The sequence below is a fragment of the Mobula hypostoma genome, chromosome 17 (genome assembly GCF_963921235.1).
Source record: "Mobula hypostoma chromosome 17, sMobHyp1.1, whole genome shotgun sequence".
Taxonomy (NCBI): Eukaryota; Metazoa; Chordata; class Chondrichthyes; order Myliobatiformes; family Myliobatidae; genus Mobula; species Mobula hypostoma.
In genome coordinates this window covers 23674249-23689305 of record NC_086113.1, presented here as the reverse complement: position 1 = coordinate 23689305, position 15057 = coordinate 23674249, and the positions used below count along the sequence as shown (strand labels likewise).

At 42.5% G+C, this 15057-nt stretch overlaps 1 protein-coding gene across 4 annotated transcripts in view; it reads left to right on the top strand.

The window, feature by feature from the left end:
* Positions 1 to 9710: 9710 nt before the first annotated feature.
* Positions 9711 to 15057, top strand: part of LOC134357899 (cadherin-6-like) — a 197442-nt gene continuing 192095 nt past the window's right edge. The window contains exon 1 of one of the 4 annotated variants that reach the window (XM_063069659.1): positions 9711 to 10124. The gene's annotated coding sequence lies outside the window, so the exon portion shown is untranslated. Of the gene's footprint in view, positions 10125 to 11310; positions 11349 to 12705; positions 12787 to 14214; positions 14270 to 15057 lie in introns of those variants that run through there. The other 3 variants (XM_063069662.1, XM_063069660.1, XM_063069663.1) reach the window with 3 other exon arrangements.

Sequence of the window (15057 nt, the reverse complement as noted above, 5' to 3'; positions counted from 1 at the left end):
TTAAGGATAGCTCTGTCCACCAGAGAAAGCAGGATCTCCCAGTGGCCACACATTTTAATTCCACGTCCCATTCCCATTCTGACATGTCTATCCACGGCCTCCTCTACTGTTAAGTTGAAGCCACACTCAGGTTGGAGGATCAACACCTTATATTCTGCAAACAACAGGAATTCTGCAGATGCTGAAAATTCAAGCAACACACATAAAAGTTGCTGGTGAATGCAGCAGGCCAGGCAGCATCTTTAGGAAGAGGTGCTGCCTGGCCTGCTGCATTCACCAGCAACTTTTATGTGTGTTACCTTATATTCCGTCTGGGTAGCCTCCAACCTGATAGCATGAACATTGACTTCTCTAACTTCAGTTAATGGCCCCCCTCCCCTTCATACCCCATCCGTTATTTAATTATTTCTCTCTCCCTCCCCCCCCCCTTTCTCTCTCTCTCTTTGTCTCTCCCTCTGTCCCTCTCATTATACTCCTTGCCCAACCTCTGGGCTGCCCGCCTCCTCCTTTCTTTCTCCCTAGGCCTCCTGTCCCATGATCCTCTCATATCCCTTTTCTCAATCAACTTTCCAGCTCTTGGCTCCATCCCTCTCCCTCCTGTCTTCTCCTATCATTTCGGATCTCCGCCTCCCCTTCCCACTTTCAAATCTCTTACTAGCTCTTCTTTCAGTTAGCTCAACCCACAAGGATTCAACATCTTCCAGTCCTATGTCACATCTCTCTAATGATTTGATGACATTCTTTACCAGCAGAGCCATGTCACCCCCTCTACATATGTTCCTATCCCTCCAATAGAACATGTAAACTTGGATATTCAGCTCCCATCTACAACTATCCTTACGCAAACACGAGGAAATCTTCAGATGCTGGAATTTCAAGCAACACACATAAAAATTGCTAGTGAATGCAGCAGGCCAGGCAGCATCTATAGGAAGAGGTACAGTCGATGTTTCGGGCCAAGACCCTTGATGACATAGGACTGGAAGATGTTGAATCCTTGTGGGTTGAGCTAAGAAACTACAAGGGTAAGAGGACCCTGATGGCAGTTATATACAGGCCTCCTAACAGTAGTTGGGATGTCGACCACAGATTACAATGGTAATAGAAAAGGTGAGTCAAAAGGGGAATGTTATGATAGCCATGGGAAATTTTAACATGCAGGTCGATTGGAAAAATGAGGTTGGTAATGGATCTCAAGAGAGTGGGTTTATTGAAAGTCTCAGAGATGGGTTGCTAGAGAAGTTTGTCATTGAGCCTACTTGACTATACTGCTTTGGGTGTTTGTAATGAACTGGAGGTGATTAGGGAGCTTAAGGTAAAAGAACCCTTAAGGCTGATTTATACTTGTGCGTCAAATCGACGCTGTAGGTACAGCGTAGCCGCAAACCCTATGCAGTGCCTACGCGGATCCCTACGCCATAGCCTGATGTGCACCACTCCCAAAATGTAACTACGTGTTGCGGCAACGCAGACCGCAACAACTGTGATTGGTCCGCTTGGTAGCATCGCATTTCCTCCAACGCTGCAAAAGCTTCCCATTGGGTGACTGAAGGGCAGGGAAGGAATTCTGACTGCAATGCTTTCCATAAAGCTTTACAGACCTCCGTAATTATGGAGGACACATTTCGCTTTTACAAAAAAAGACGCTTGCTTTAAACTTGTTTACCCCTCAAAAGACTACCATGACCATAAAGCCTTGCACGGGCAGGTGTGTGCGCATGCGTGATGTGCGCGAATTGCAGAGGGATGCAGACACACCAATGCACACATATAAATGTTCACAACGGCGTAGCTGGTACGCACAAGTATAGATCAGCCTTTTGGAGGCAGGGATCACAATATGATTGAGTTCAACTTGAAATTTGATGGGGAGAAAGTAAAGCCGGATGTAGTAGTATTTCAGTCGAGTGAAGGAAATTACAGTGGTATGAGAGATGAGTTGGCTAAAATAAATTGAAAGGAGATGATGGCAGGGATGACAGCAGAGCAGCAATGCCATAGGTTTCTGGGAAAAATGAGGAAGGTGCATGATAGATATATTCCAAAAATAAAGAAATATTCAAATACAAAATGGTACAACCATGGCTGACAGGGGAAGTCAAAACTAATGTAAAAGCAAAAGAGAGGGTATACAACAAAGCAAAAATTAGTGGGAAGACAAAGGATTGGGAAGGTTTTAAAAAGCTGCAGAGTGCAACTAAAAGAATCATTAGGAGGGAAAAGATGAAATATGAAAGCAAGCTAGCAAACAATATCAAAGTGGATAGCGAAAGCATTTTCAAGTATGTAAAAAATAAAACAATGAAATGGATATAGGACCACTTGAAAATGAGTATTTTGTATCAGTTTTCACTGTGGAAGACACTAGCAGAATGTTGGAAATCTTTGAAGAGATTACAAGTGGGATAGATAGAGGGGTTGCAATGGATATTGCATATTTAGACTTTCAGAAGGCCTTCGACAAGGTGCCACACAATGTTGTTTACAATGTTAGGAGCCCGTGGTATTACAGGAAAGTTACTAGCATGATTAGAGCATTGGCTGATTGGTAGGAGGCAGTGACTGGGAATAAGAGGATCCTGTTCTGGTTGGCTGCCAGTGACAGGTGGTGTTTCACAGCGGCCAGTGTTAGTACCGCTTCTTTTTATGTTGTACTGTATATCAATGATTTGAGTAATGGAATAGATGGCCCTGTTGCCAGGTTTGGAGATGATACAAAGATTGATGGAGGGACAAGTAGTGTTGAGGAAACAGGAAGGCTGCAGAAGGACTTAAAACAGATTAGGAGAATGGGCAAGAAAGTGGCAAATGAAATACAATGTTGGAAAATTCATGGTCATGCTCTTTGGCAGAAGAAATGAATGTGCAGATTATTTTCTAAATGGGGAGAAAATCCAAAAATCTGAGATGTAAAAGGACTTGAGAGTTCTTGTGCAGAACAGCTTAAAGGTTAACTTGCAAGTTGAGTCAGTGGTGAGGAAGGCAAATGCAATGCTATCATTCATTTCAAGAGGTCTGGAATACGAGAGCAGGGATGTAATGCTGAGGCTTTATACGACACTGGTGAGGCCTCACCTTGAGTATTATGAACAGTTTTGGGCTCCTCATCTAAGAAAAGATGTGCTGGCATTTGGGAGAATACAGAGGAGGTTCACAAGGATGATTCCGGGAATGAAAAGGTCATCTTATGAGGAATGTTTGATGGCTCTGGGTCTGTATACACTGGAATTTAGAAGAATAAGGATAGTACCTCATTGAAATCTTTCGAATGTTGAAAGGCCTAGGCAGAGTAGATTTGGACAGAATGTTTCCCATGGTGGGAGAGCCTAGGACAAGAGGGCACAGCCTCAGGATAGAGGGGCATCCATTTAAAACAGGGATGCGGAGAAATTTCTTTAGCCAGCGGGTGGTGAATTTGTGGAATTTGTTGCTGCAGATGGCTGTGGAGGCCAGGTCATTAGGTGTATTTAAGACAGAGCTTGATAGGTTCTTGATTGGACACGGCATCAAAGGTTACAGAGAGAAGGCCGGGGAGTGGGGCTGAGGAGGGGAGAAAAAGATCACCCATAATTGAATGGTGGATCAGACTCGATGAGCCAAATGGGCTGATTCTGCTCCTGTGTCTTATGGTCTAATAACCTGGAAAAGATGTTTTCAAGTTTAATAGATCATTGAGTGAATGAAAGCATTGCACCTATAGAAACAATTTTCTAACCGGGGGTTTCAGACCTGGTCAATTGGGCAGCATAATTTTTATTTTCCTTGTAGTTCAACTTTCTTGTACTTGTTTGTATATTTATATAATCATCTATGTACAAGTGATTGTTCAGTGAGCTTTTTGGTGGTTACAGCTGCCTTGGTATATTTTTGGACACGTTTTGGTTTCAGTTGAGGAGTGCCATATTACCTGAATGGGGCTATCTTGTTGATTACTTTAAGCAATAGAATTTCAATGTGCTATCAGTGGTCCAGTATAAGAAGACCAGTACCTTTGTTCATTCTCTTTTTCTCTCTTCTCTGCTCGCTCTTTCTCTGCACTTTTCTTTATCCTTCTTCATCTCTCACCATGCTTCTCCCCTTGTTTCCTTTGTACTTGAAACACTTAGTGAACCGATTGTAAGCAACAAGTTTATGCCTCATTCTTAACTTCCAGAGAAACTTTGGATCACAAAAGCATAAGGATCCAACTTTGGCATGCTGCACCAATCAGGAAATAGAAGAAGCTCCGTGATCAAAACCTCTAGCCTTCAGCAGTGTATATTAAAAAAAAAATTCTCTCCGCACTCCTTGAACATTAACCAATTTGAGGTCCATTTGAAAACTGAGATGGAATCCTTAACACATGTCATCAGGAATGACTGAAGCATTTTGCCTGTTCTGATTAAACACATGAATTAGCACGTTTATTTTCTAAAATCCCATTCATTCTGCTTTTCTGGTATGGTGAAACAATTCTTGCGTGTCTGACCTTCTATTTTGGGATTGGTGCCTGCACTTGATAAACTAGTTATTCACTCGTGTAGTTACTTCAGTGCCAAACGTTTCAATTTATTTTTTAAGAGACAGTGCCCAGTTGTAATGCATGGAAGATGTTTGGATTGCTTCCTGCTCTCTGATGTAGCTGACCTCCACTTGACAGTCATGAATGGAGCTGTAGTGGGAGTTTGTCAGAGTTCCCACTCCTAATTGCCATCCACCTATCTCAAGTTGATAAGTGCGTGCATATAGATATGGTTGGGTACAAGTTCGAACTTGGATGCCTTTTGTGGTTGAGTAGTGTGACAACAGTTGCAAATTTTGTCGTGCCTGTTACTCAGAATTTCCAGCATCTTCAGAATATTTTGTGTTTATGATTATACTGTTGTGAATAACTACCTGACTGAATCTGGCCACCATGGTAGCATAGTGGTTAGCATGAGGCTATTACAGCTCGGGGCATTCCAGAGTTCAGAGTTCAATTCCGGCGCCATCTGAAAAGAGTTTGTATGTTCTCCCCTTGAACTGTGTCAGTTTCATTTGGGTGCTCTGATTTCCTTTCGCAGTCGGTTAGTAGGTTAATTGGTCATTGTAAATTGCCCTGTGATTAGGCTAATGTTAAATAGGTGGATTGCTGTTCTGTGCTGTATCACTCAATAAAATAAATGGAAGTCTCGGAAGCCGTTTCATCTCTATGGACGTAAACACGAGGAATTCTGCAGATGCTGGAAATACAAGCAGCACATATCAAAGTTGCTGGTGAATGCAGCAGGCCAGGCAGCATCTCTAGGAGGAGGTACAGTCGACGTTTCGGGCAGAGACCCATTTGAGTCCTGACGAAGGGTCTCGGCCCAAAACGTCGACTGTACCTCTTCCTAGAGATGCTGCCTGGCCTGCTGTCATCTCTATGGATGCATTTTCCCAAAGGAATCATTTCCAAAAAGGGTAAACGCATGGGGCCAAAGAATATGAACCCTGTTGAGTGTTAGCTTCCCATTCCAAACATATTGAGTACTATCTTTCTAATTCATATCACACACCAAGCAAAGCAATGAAATAGCCAACCGGAAGGAAATCAATCAGATTTTTATTTAAAAAATGTTCTTTTAGTCAAAAGTCCCATAAGTATTTCAGAAGAGCATCATTAAACAACTTTCACCATCAAGTCGCAGCAGGCTTGCTGACCAAAAGCTGGTCAAAGGGAGAGAGAAGCTGAAGCCAAGAAAGGAATTCCAGGCATGAAGGAAGAGGCAACCAAGACACCTTGCCTTAGGTGGAAGGACTAAAATTGGTGACATGGAACACAGTAAGTCACAGAGGGATATAAAGCTAAAGGTTAGTGGACATGGAAATTTGAATCATAATCAGAGAGCAAAAATGTTTTTTTTAAGAGTTTTAGTTTGAGATTATTCTGAATCACTTTACAAGGCTCATCAACTCTGTTAAGACCACGATATACAAGTTAGAAATGAAGCTTAAACATTGCTCATTCACTTTAAATGCATTGAACTCACAGTTGATTGTAGCACAGTTCTTAGCCATTCAAATTTTCTCCCTTGAGTATAGATAATTTTGTCATGTAAGCAGCCCATTATCCCAAATATACAGTCATTTAGGATTCCACATCACAGAGTAGCTAGTATTTTTTTAACAACTTTATTATGTAGCATGCAGAATAGAATGTAACTTCAGTTCTAATATACTGTTGGGTCATTTAAATTTAGTCAGAGGTATTCCAACATGTAAACTGTTTCATATTGTTATGCTCCAGTGCATTCTTCTAAGTAATAGGAGCATGTATGAAGAAATTATACTAAACATCTGTTGAACATATAACCAGTGCAGTAACATTGAATAAAGAGCAATGCTTGTGCTTTTAATGTTTATTGCTGATAGGAGCTGCACAATCAGAAGTCAATAAAAATCAATGAAATGGATGGACAGAAAAATACCAGCTGGCCTGTCACATCTTCTCACAGTATAATGGTCAAGCCAGATGATCATAATTAAAAGCTCTTCTACCTTATTGCTACTGCACTTCTCGCCTCTTACCTGTTCTTGCAGATTGAAATGCCACCGAAAGATACAGGAGTGAGAGAAATTAACCAGGAATAGCAAGGGAAAAAACCTAAAAATGCATCCTTAAGCCTGCTTCAGCAGATCGTATTTAACAAGAGCAACTAATAAAGGCACTTGCCTACTATACGTTCATTGAAATAGTGAATGTTGGCTAACAGTGTGGAGATGCCACATACCACCAAAGCAGTAATCTCATCTCCATTGGTACCATCAACACATGCACTTTATTAGATCCACCTGTATACCTGTTCATTAATGCAAATATCTAAATAGCCAATCATGTGGCAGCAAGTCAATTCATAAAAGCATGCAGACATGGTCCAGAGGTTCAGTTGTTGTTCAGACCAAACATCAGAATGCGGAAGAAATGTGCTCTAAGTGACTTTGACTATGGAATGACTGTTACTACCATATGGGTGGTTTGAGTATCTCAGAAACTGCTGATCTCCTGGGATTTTCATACATAGCAGTCTCTAGAGCTTACAGAGAACGGTCCAAAAAACAAAAATAAAAATGAGTGGCAGTTCTGTGGATGAAAATGCCTTGCTAATGAGAGAGGTCGGTGGAGAATGACCAGACTGGTTCAAGCTGCCAGGAAGGTGACACTAACTCAAATAACCACGCATTATGACAGTGGTGCGCAAAAGAGCAACTATGAACACACAACACATTGAACCTTGAAGTGGATGGTCTACAGCAGCAGACTACCACGATCTTACACTCAGTGGCTACTTTATTTAGTGCAGGAGGTAGCTAATAACGTGGCCACTGAGTGTGGATGGCTTGAGGTTGAAGTTAGCCATGGTGTGTGTTGGCATGTGAGTAAATGGATCCCTCATTCCCCAGCCCACCCACTGCATTATTCATTTCTATTTTGGTCCAGTCTCTCTTCAGGAGATATCAGTAAAGTACAGGCTCCATTCTAAAGTTACTTGCCTATTACACATTTTGAAAATCCAGGCAGATGCTGCGAAGTGGAATTGCCTTGCAGTGGATAGAAGTAGGCGGGCCGTTCCTAATGGAAGAATATCTCAGGGAGGGGGTCCGTCCAATGAAACTGCAGCTTAAAACGTAAGAGTTTAATAACAGAAGTGACTCCAATTAAATACTGCAGAATGGTTTTGGATTATCATCAGCCATTCAGCTAATAGGAATATTCTCTTAAGTGCTGTGAACTGTGCCAATCATCTAGCACCAGTATAATGCTGCATGTGCTATTAAGCAGAGTGACCTTTCAATTAGTTCCATTTTTTCATGCTAAAGTTAGCTCTTCCACTGAGAGCATTTGTGGAAGCATCGTAACAACTTCTGTATCAACCAACAGTCTGATTTTTCCCAAAAAAAAACATGTTCAGAACAAACTGGAGGAGCAAGACCTCATATACCATTAGGATAGCTTCAAACCTGATAGCATGAACATCGATTTCTCTTTCTGGTAAATTTTTTCTTTTCCCTTCCCCCTTCCCTCTGGCCTCCCATCTCTTCTCTACACCTGTCTATCACTTACCCCTCCTGTCCCTCTTTCTTCCTTTTCTCCCATGGCCCGCTCTCCTCTCCCATCAGATTCCTTCTTCTCCAGCCCTTTACTTTCCCACAACACCTGGCTTCACCTATCGCCTTCTAAATCGTCCTAATTCCCTTCCCCCACCTTTTTATTCCGGCATCTTCCTCCTTGCTTTCCAGTCCTGATGAGGGGCCTCAGCCTGAAATGTCGAGTGTTTATTCATTTTCATGGATGCTGCCTGACCTGCTGAATTCCTCCAGCAAGCATTTTGTGCGTGTTGTTCTGTTTTTCCCCTCTCTTTCACTGATGTTGGCTCTTGCCTATTCCTTTCTGTGAATTCTAGCCAGGAAAGTAAAATGTCATAGAACCGTACAGCACTGCAGCACAGATGCTCACCCTTCGGCCCATCTAGCCTATGACAAACTCTTAATCTGCCTAGTCCAATCGACATGCACCTGGACCATAGTCCTCGATACCCCTCCCATCCATGGACTTACCCAAATTACTCTTAAGCGTTGAAATTGCACTTGAATCCATCACTTCCACTGGCAGCTTATTCCACATACTCCCCAACCCTGAGTGAAAATGTTTCCCCTCATGTTCCCCTTAAACATTTTACCCTTCACCCTTAACCTTGGACCTCTAGTTCTAGTCTTACCCAACCTCAATTGAAAAAGACTGCTTGCATTTACCTTATCTACACCTCTAATAATTCTGTGTACCTCTGTCAAATCTCCCCTCATTCTCCAATCTCGAGCATTCAATGGCACAAACAAATATTGAGGCTTACAGAAAAATCATGAAAATATCCAGCAGCCTTTGAAAAGCAAGGCAGTTGTTCCAAGAAAGCATGCCCTTGGAGCATCAGTTAGATTTAGAGTCTCCTGACATGAAGTGTCCTGGGAATTAAAAGTGGAAATTCAGAAAACGCAGGGGATTCATTCAGATACAGAGAGAAAAAGGCATTTGGTTCCACAGAGGGTTAACCACTAGAAGCATGTTGCGCAGGATTACTTTACAGCTAAATATTTATATGCCAGGCAATTGAAATAAGTCATTTAGTGCAAAACTATTTTCTTGGTAAGATTCTATGAATATATTAGTTCTTTAGCCACAGATTTCTATGAATAAAGAAATAACATATTCCCAAAATAATTGAATGTTTTCCCATTTAAATGTTATTCCCTTATTCTGTGTGTTTTTGCATATTAGATTTGCCCCACATGAATAAAAAGAATACACATACTGCAAGTGCATGCTGCAAATTCCAGCTGTTGTTGGGTCCGTGCTTTGATCAACAGTCTGCCGGGTTCTGGTCGGATTCGGAGTAAGTGGGAGAAGCAAAGATCACTTCATCTGAGTGGGGCGAAGATGCCTGATCTGAAAATGATTTACAATTCGTGGGCAGCTTCGCCGTTTATTATCGGCAATTCATGAAAGAACGCTGATTAGAAAGTAGCGGGGGATGGGGCCAAGGAAGAATGCAATTGCTTCAGACTTCAAAAGGGGGGAGTTCAATCCATCACTGTGTATGCATGTGTGTGTGTATGTGTGTCTTGGAGGGGTGGGGGAGGACGCAGAGGGAGGCTCTTAGAACAGAGAGCTCTTCACTGTAACACTCCCACTGAATTCACTTGCAAATTCCTCAGCCCTGAAAGACACAGGATTCCCACTGCCCCCTCGTCCGTGCAGAGCGCAGACTGCACAGCAAGCATACAGCCTTGTCAGTCCTTCAGGCGGATGTTATTATTAATAATAATCAGAGAACCGAATGGTCACCAATCAGCAAGCTGACGGGCAGAGAGAATCTACCCCCCCCCCCCACTCCACCACCTCTCCCTCCCTCTCTCTCTCTCTCTCTATCTCTCTCGGCTGCGGGTCGCTGCTTCCAAGTGCCAAATAAAGGAGTGATGCTACGACCAGATGCCTGAACTAGACAGAACAAGAAGTCAGCCTTGCTATCTCAACATCCTAAAAGCAACCGCAGCGCTGAACAGCGGCGCCTTACTTTAGCGGTACTCTCGCCAGCCACATCAACCTACCTGATGGGCAATGCGCGTTAGAGGTAAGTGCTTTCACTCTGGCATCGAGGCAGCGCTTTCTGTTGAATGTTGTCTGCTGGTTAACAAAGATCACCCGGAGGGCATTTTGTTTTTGCCCCCTCTCCATCGTTTGTCGCCGTGTGAAAACAGCGCCCGTGTTTGCCGCGGCTGTTGCGCTATGTATCTTGAATGTGCCTTCACTCCAGCTGCCTCGGGCAGCTCTCAAATGCAGGGGAGGCTCGCATGGGAACACTTGTCGGCGGGGACAGGATTCAGGGGAGCGGGGCTAGAGTTAGCTGAGCAATTTTGTCTTGCTCCAAAGTGGCTCGATTGTGCGGCGCCAAGTGGAAGCGAGAAATGCGTGTGGTTTGTGCGTGTTCCGGCTCAACTTTAATACAGTAGTTTGTGTTAATTCTCTGCACCTTGTGGCGAGGGGCGTGGGCCGACAGCGTTGTAACATCTCTCAGTAAGCTCCGTGTTATTGAGGGGAGTGGGTGTTCGAGTCTGCTAAATTGCACCCCCTCCCTCCCCACTATACACACAGACTAGACACACCAAAATAAAAGGAATCGGCGGGATGCTGGTACTGAGGCAAAGCAGGGCGAAAGGCGCGGTGGGCTAGAGACAGAAGACTGGGTGGGGGGGGTGATGATGTTGTGGGAGGGGTGGCTGCCACTTCGGTGTCTATGTCTCTGCCCAAGGTCAACCCTGCAATTGGAGAACAGCATGCAATGAAGATGGAAGATAAAACGTAACCTGAGTTACCCCCGCTATAGACCCGACCCCGAAATGAGCAGAGTTTAGCATGGACCGGCTTTGTCGGAGCCAACTGCTGGCTTCATCACTTCCCACACCGCCTCTCAATATTTACCACTGAGCAGTTTTAACCCATTCGGTGTACAGGTGCACTCGCGTGCAACACATCATTGAGTGTACAGGTGCCCGTGTGTGTGCTGTGTGTACGCAGTGTATAATATATGCAGTGTTGTATTATACAGGATATCCAATATTTTGTGAGGGTGCGTGTCTGTCCACTTCCTCACTAACGGTTTACAGAAAGACTGGTTCTCGTGTATTATGCAGGCACGCCACCCCGCGCCCCCGACAAAACCGGTTTACTTTCTGTAATTGTTTTTTTTTCTGAACGCTAAAACCCTTTATATTTTCACCGAAGTTTGAGCTCGCCTGCTTCTGTCGCGCTAGAAACCACAGGCGGGTGTCGTCTTGCGATTTGGCTGGGCTGTCAGGTACTGTAAGTAACCCAAGTACTGGTCGGAAATCCCAGTGAATGTCAAGCCCCAGGGGAGAGAGTCACTAACAGGCTTGATTTAACTTGCCAGCGAGTTAACCCTCTGGAGACCGTATGCCCTTGGTTCGCCCTGCGACCGCAGAGTGGCCAAATTCCCCCGAGGTATTTGCAGAACGGTTGCTCAGGATAAGGCCATTCGGCCCATTTTACCCTTACCAGCTCTTTAAAAGAGAAGTCCATTGTACTGCATTTATTCATCCAATGGAAAAAGATAAATTCCTCAACAGGATTATGATACGGGAATAAACGGGGCGCACTAAGTAGAGGGCTTTAAGATTTGTACAAGGGATAAGTGTGTGTATTCAGTGCTACTCTCGTGCATCGGTTGTTGGTGAACCTGACATGATGTGTGTTTGTTAAGGGGCTGAGCGCTCTACGTTCCTCGGTGTAATAAATGCAACCTTATTTGGGGGAAAAAAGTGACAAATATCTACAGTCTCCGTGAGGAAAAGATTAGGATGTTTCAAGCGTCTAGGGCTTTCTAAATCAGCCGCGCTAATTTCAGTCGTTGGTTGGGAGTGGAACGATGTTTAGTTCTAAGGCGCAATTTGAATAATATAAAATGAGCCCACAGTGTAAACACACTGCAAGTGTTTTAACCCATTCTGCCGCTGCGTGATGAGCTCCGGTACCCCAACTACAGAAACATTCTCACAAACCTCCCGTGCTGCGCTCTGCTGTCGTTTCAGCTCGATTCCAAAAGTGTGACAAAAATCGCACCGCCCAACACACACACACACACACACACACACACATACATACACATACACATACACACACACACACTTCTTTGCTTCCTTGCATCCCTTCACAGACGCTTAACTATCAGGGTTCCTCGCCCAAAATTAACTTTTTAATATCTGAGGTTCGAGCTTTGACGGTTGAGATAGATTGAATCCATGTTTTATTTTTTTAACCATGGTTCTGTTGATCTATTTAGCCCCATTCCGTCCATCGACTTTGAGAGCACTGATTATCGATAAAGTAATTTCGAACTTTTTTTAAGGCTCTTGGTTGTTTAAATGAATCCTTCTGACTCTTTTGTGTCTGCGTTGTATGGACTCTGAAAAACAGACGCTTAATTATAGCTCAGACGAGACTTGATAGATTAAATAAATCAAGATTGATGTGTACGACAATAATGCAATTCCCATTATCTAAACAAGTCGCTCTTCCTCCTTCCCCGCTGAGACTGGGAGTGATTGAAGAAGGTTAGGCGCACAAGTCACAGACGCTAAACGGCAGGTGCTTAGATCCGGGTTGATACTACAGCCATGGGATTGCGAAGGCCAAGTCATGCTTCCAGTAATGCAATAATTCGCCTGCGAGATCTTTGTTCGACAGTAAATCTAGAAACGCATTGTCAAATATTTCATGTAAGCATGTTTAAATTTATAATTATCTAGTGAGGGTTTGTTTTAAAATTATGGTACACTTGGGAATCTTCCTGACAAATTAGGCCTCCAATATGCGTCTGGTGCTGATACTGCTCGGGAAGTCTGGCAGAGATTTTGACTTGTTGCCTTGAGTCTTCATGAAGTCTCAATCTGGGCAGCAGTGTATGAAACACTGGAAGGAATTGGCTGGCGATGTATATTTATTTTCTTCCGTATGATTTACTCCTTGTTGAACTAATGGTGCAATAATTTAATTTATATTAAATGATCAGCAAAACTAAATTTCATTTTGTGCAAGTATTGATATGCCTGAGATGCTTTACCCCTACACATTATATGGCATCGTGTTTTTAAAGTGTTTTGATTAAGATTTGTCTGTTATTATATTGGATGCATTTGATTTTATTGTATTGTATATGTGAGCACTTTTGAATGTAATTTCTGTGTTATATTGCAATGGATTTTAGATATATAGAGAGAAAGCAGCAACTTCATTACTACTGCCCCTGTAAACTCATTGGTTTCCATTCTGGGCAAACGGGGTGATTTACAGCTCACTGTTGACATGACATTGAAAAGGCTCCCTCATATGTCATGGAAAAAGGGGGAAAACGATTCTATGAGATTAACTATGCACTGCTAGACTCATAAGATACAAGAGTCAATTTTACACTCAGAACCATGAATTGAGAAGAGTTTATGTAATATATTCAAAGCAACTTTAAAAGTCATATAGACACCTTTAGCATTAGAAATACATCATGGTGACCATACCAATCACATTTATCCTTATGTTACTGCATTTTTATTTTAACACAGTGTGTAAAGGATTTTTGACAAAATGCATATGGACTTTACATAAGTATGTCTGTATAAAATCACATTAGGTGTGAAGGTGCCTTTTTGGCAAAAAATCAAAAACCTTTTTGGGGAATAACATTGTCTTCCTTTTACTCTTATCGGTTGGAAAGATTTAATATTTGCCTAAGTCTCTGGACTTTTGAAGGAAACATTCTGATCCCGGCACTAATGGAGACATGAAAGTATCATAACTTAAACTTGCTTCAACGAACAGAATTTTGGACTGCATACTATTCTGACAGCTCTAATGGAAGCAGCAATTCTAATCTGCAAGCCTTGCTATAGGTACAGTAATTGAAAGAGTCCTGACAAAATAATACTGATCTTACGAAGGTTGATATTAATGATTATTGAGCTGCTATTTATTGAAAATTGTGGATCAGTTGGGCATTTGCCTTTGCTTGCAGCAATCGACTGGAGAAATTACAATTTTAGGCAGACAGTTTTAAGTTCAGTTCAGAATCTTATAGTGGCTACCATGCAAGACACTTAGTTGAAGTTGGAAAGGAAACTTGTCTACTAACCAGGGAGGATGAAGAGAAAAAGTGATTTGCTGGGAAAGGGAGAAAAACAAAATTGAGCCAAGATCCATTTGAAGCTGGTGAGTAGTTCAGGCTAATTGTCCTCTCCGTTCAGAACTTCCTCCCCCATTTAGTACTGAAAGCTTTTTTTTCTGTTTTTGTTTCAGATCGCTAGCATCTGTAGTATTTAACTGTATACTTTCTTTTTGAGAAAGACATTTTCGTATTGTAATTAAAGCTGACTGACCTGACGTGTTTCTAATTAATATTATCTAAACACAAACTGAAATGAAGTACTTGCTACCTACTTCAGTTTTCAAATCGAAAAGGGCGTTTACAGTACTAAGAAGCTGCCTAATATCTTTGGTGTAATTTATGGAGGTTATTGAAGTTTAACATAGCAAACTGGAATCAAATGAAAAGTTTTATTTGAAATGTATGAACATGTGAATGGGGCTCTGTGTGATAATCACGTTCGCAGTATTCCTTTTTTTATGTGCGGCAAGGTAACATCAGATGGTGAATTAACTCCACAGGTCAGCTAGCATATATAGGAAAATACAAACGGTTCCCAACAGTTTCGGTGGTGGTAGTTGTTAGGGTCTACATTACCTTGCTGGTTGCATTAAAAATAGGATTGGCTGCAGGTCAATTGTCCCTTCTTGATTCCTTATCCCCTTAAACGGTAAGTGATTAAGTTAGCTTTTGTTGTGGAGTTCGTTGGTGTATTGCCTGGTGGCTGCAGCATTAGTGTATTAAGTATTCCAAGACATTAGGACCCCCATTTCTACTGAGAGCCATACAAGTCCTCAATTCCCAGCTATCCCGTTAGCTTTTCCCCATCAATCCTAATATTCCCAAATGCTTA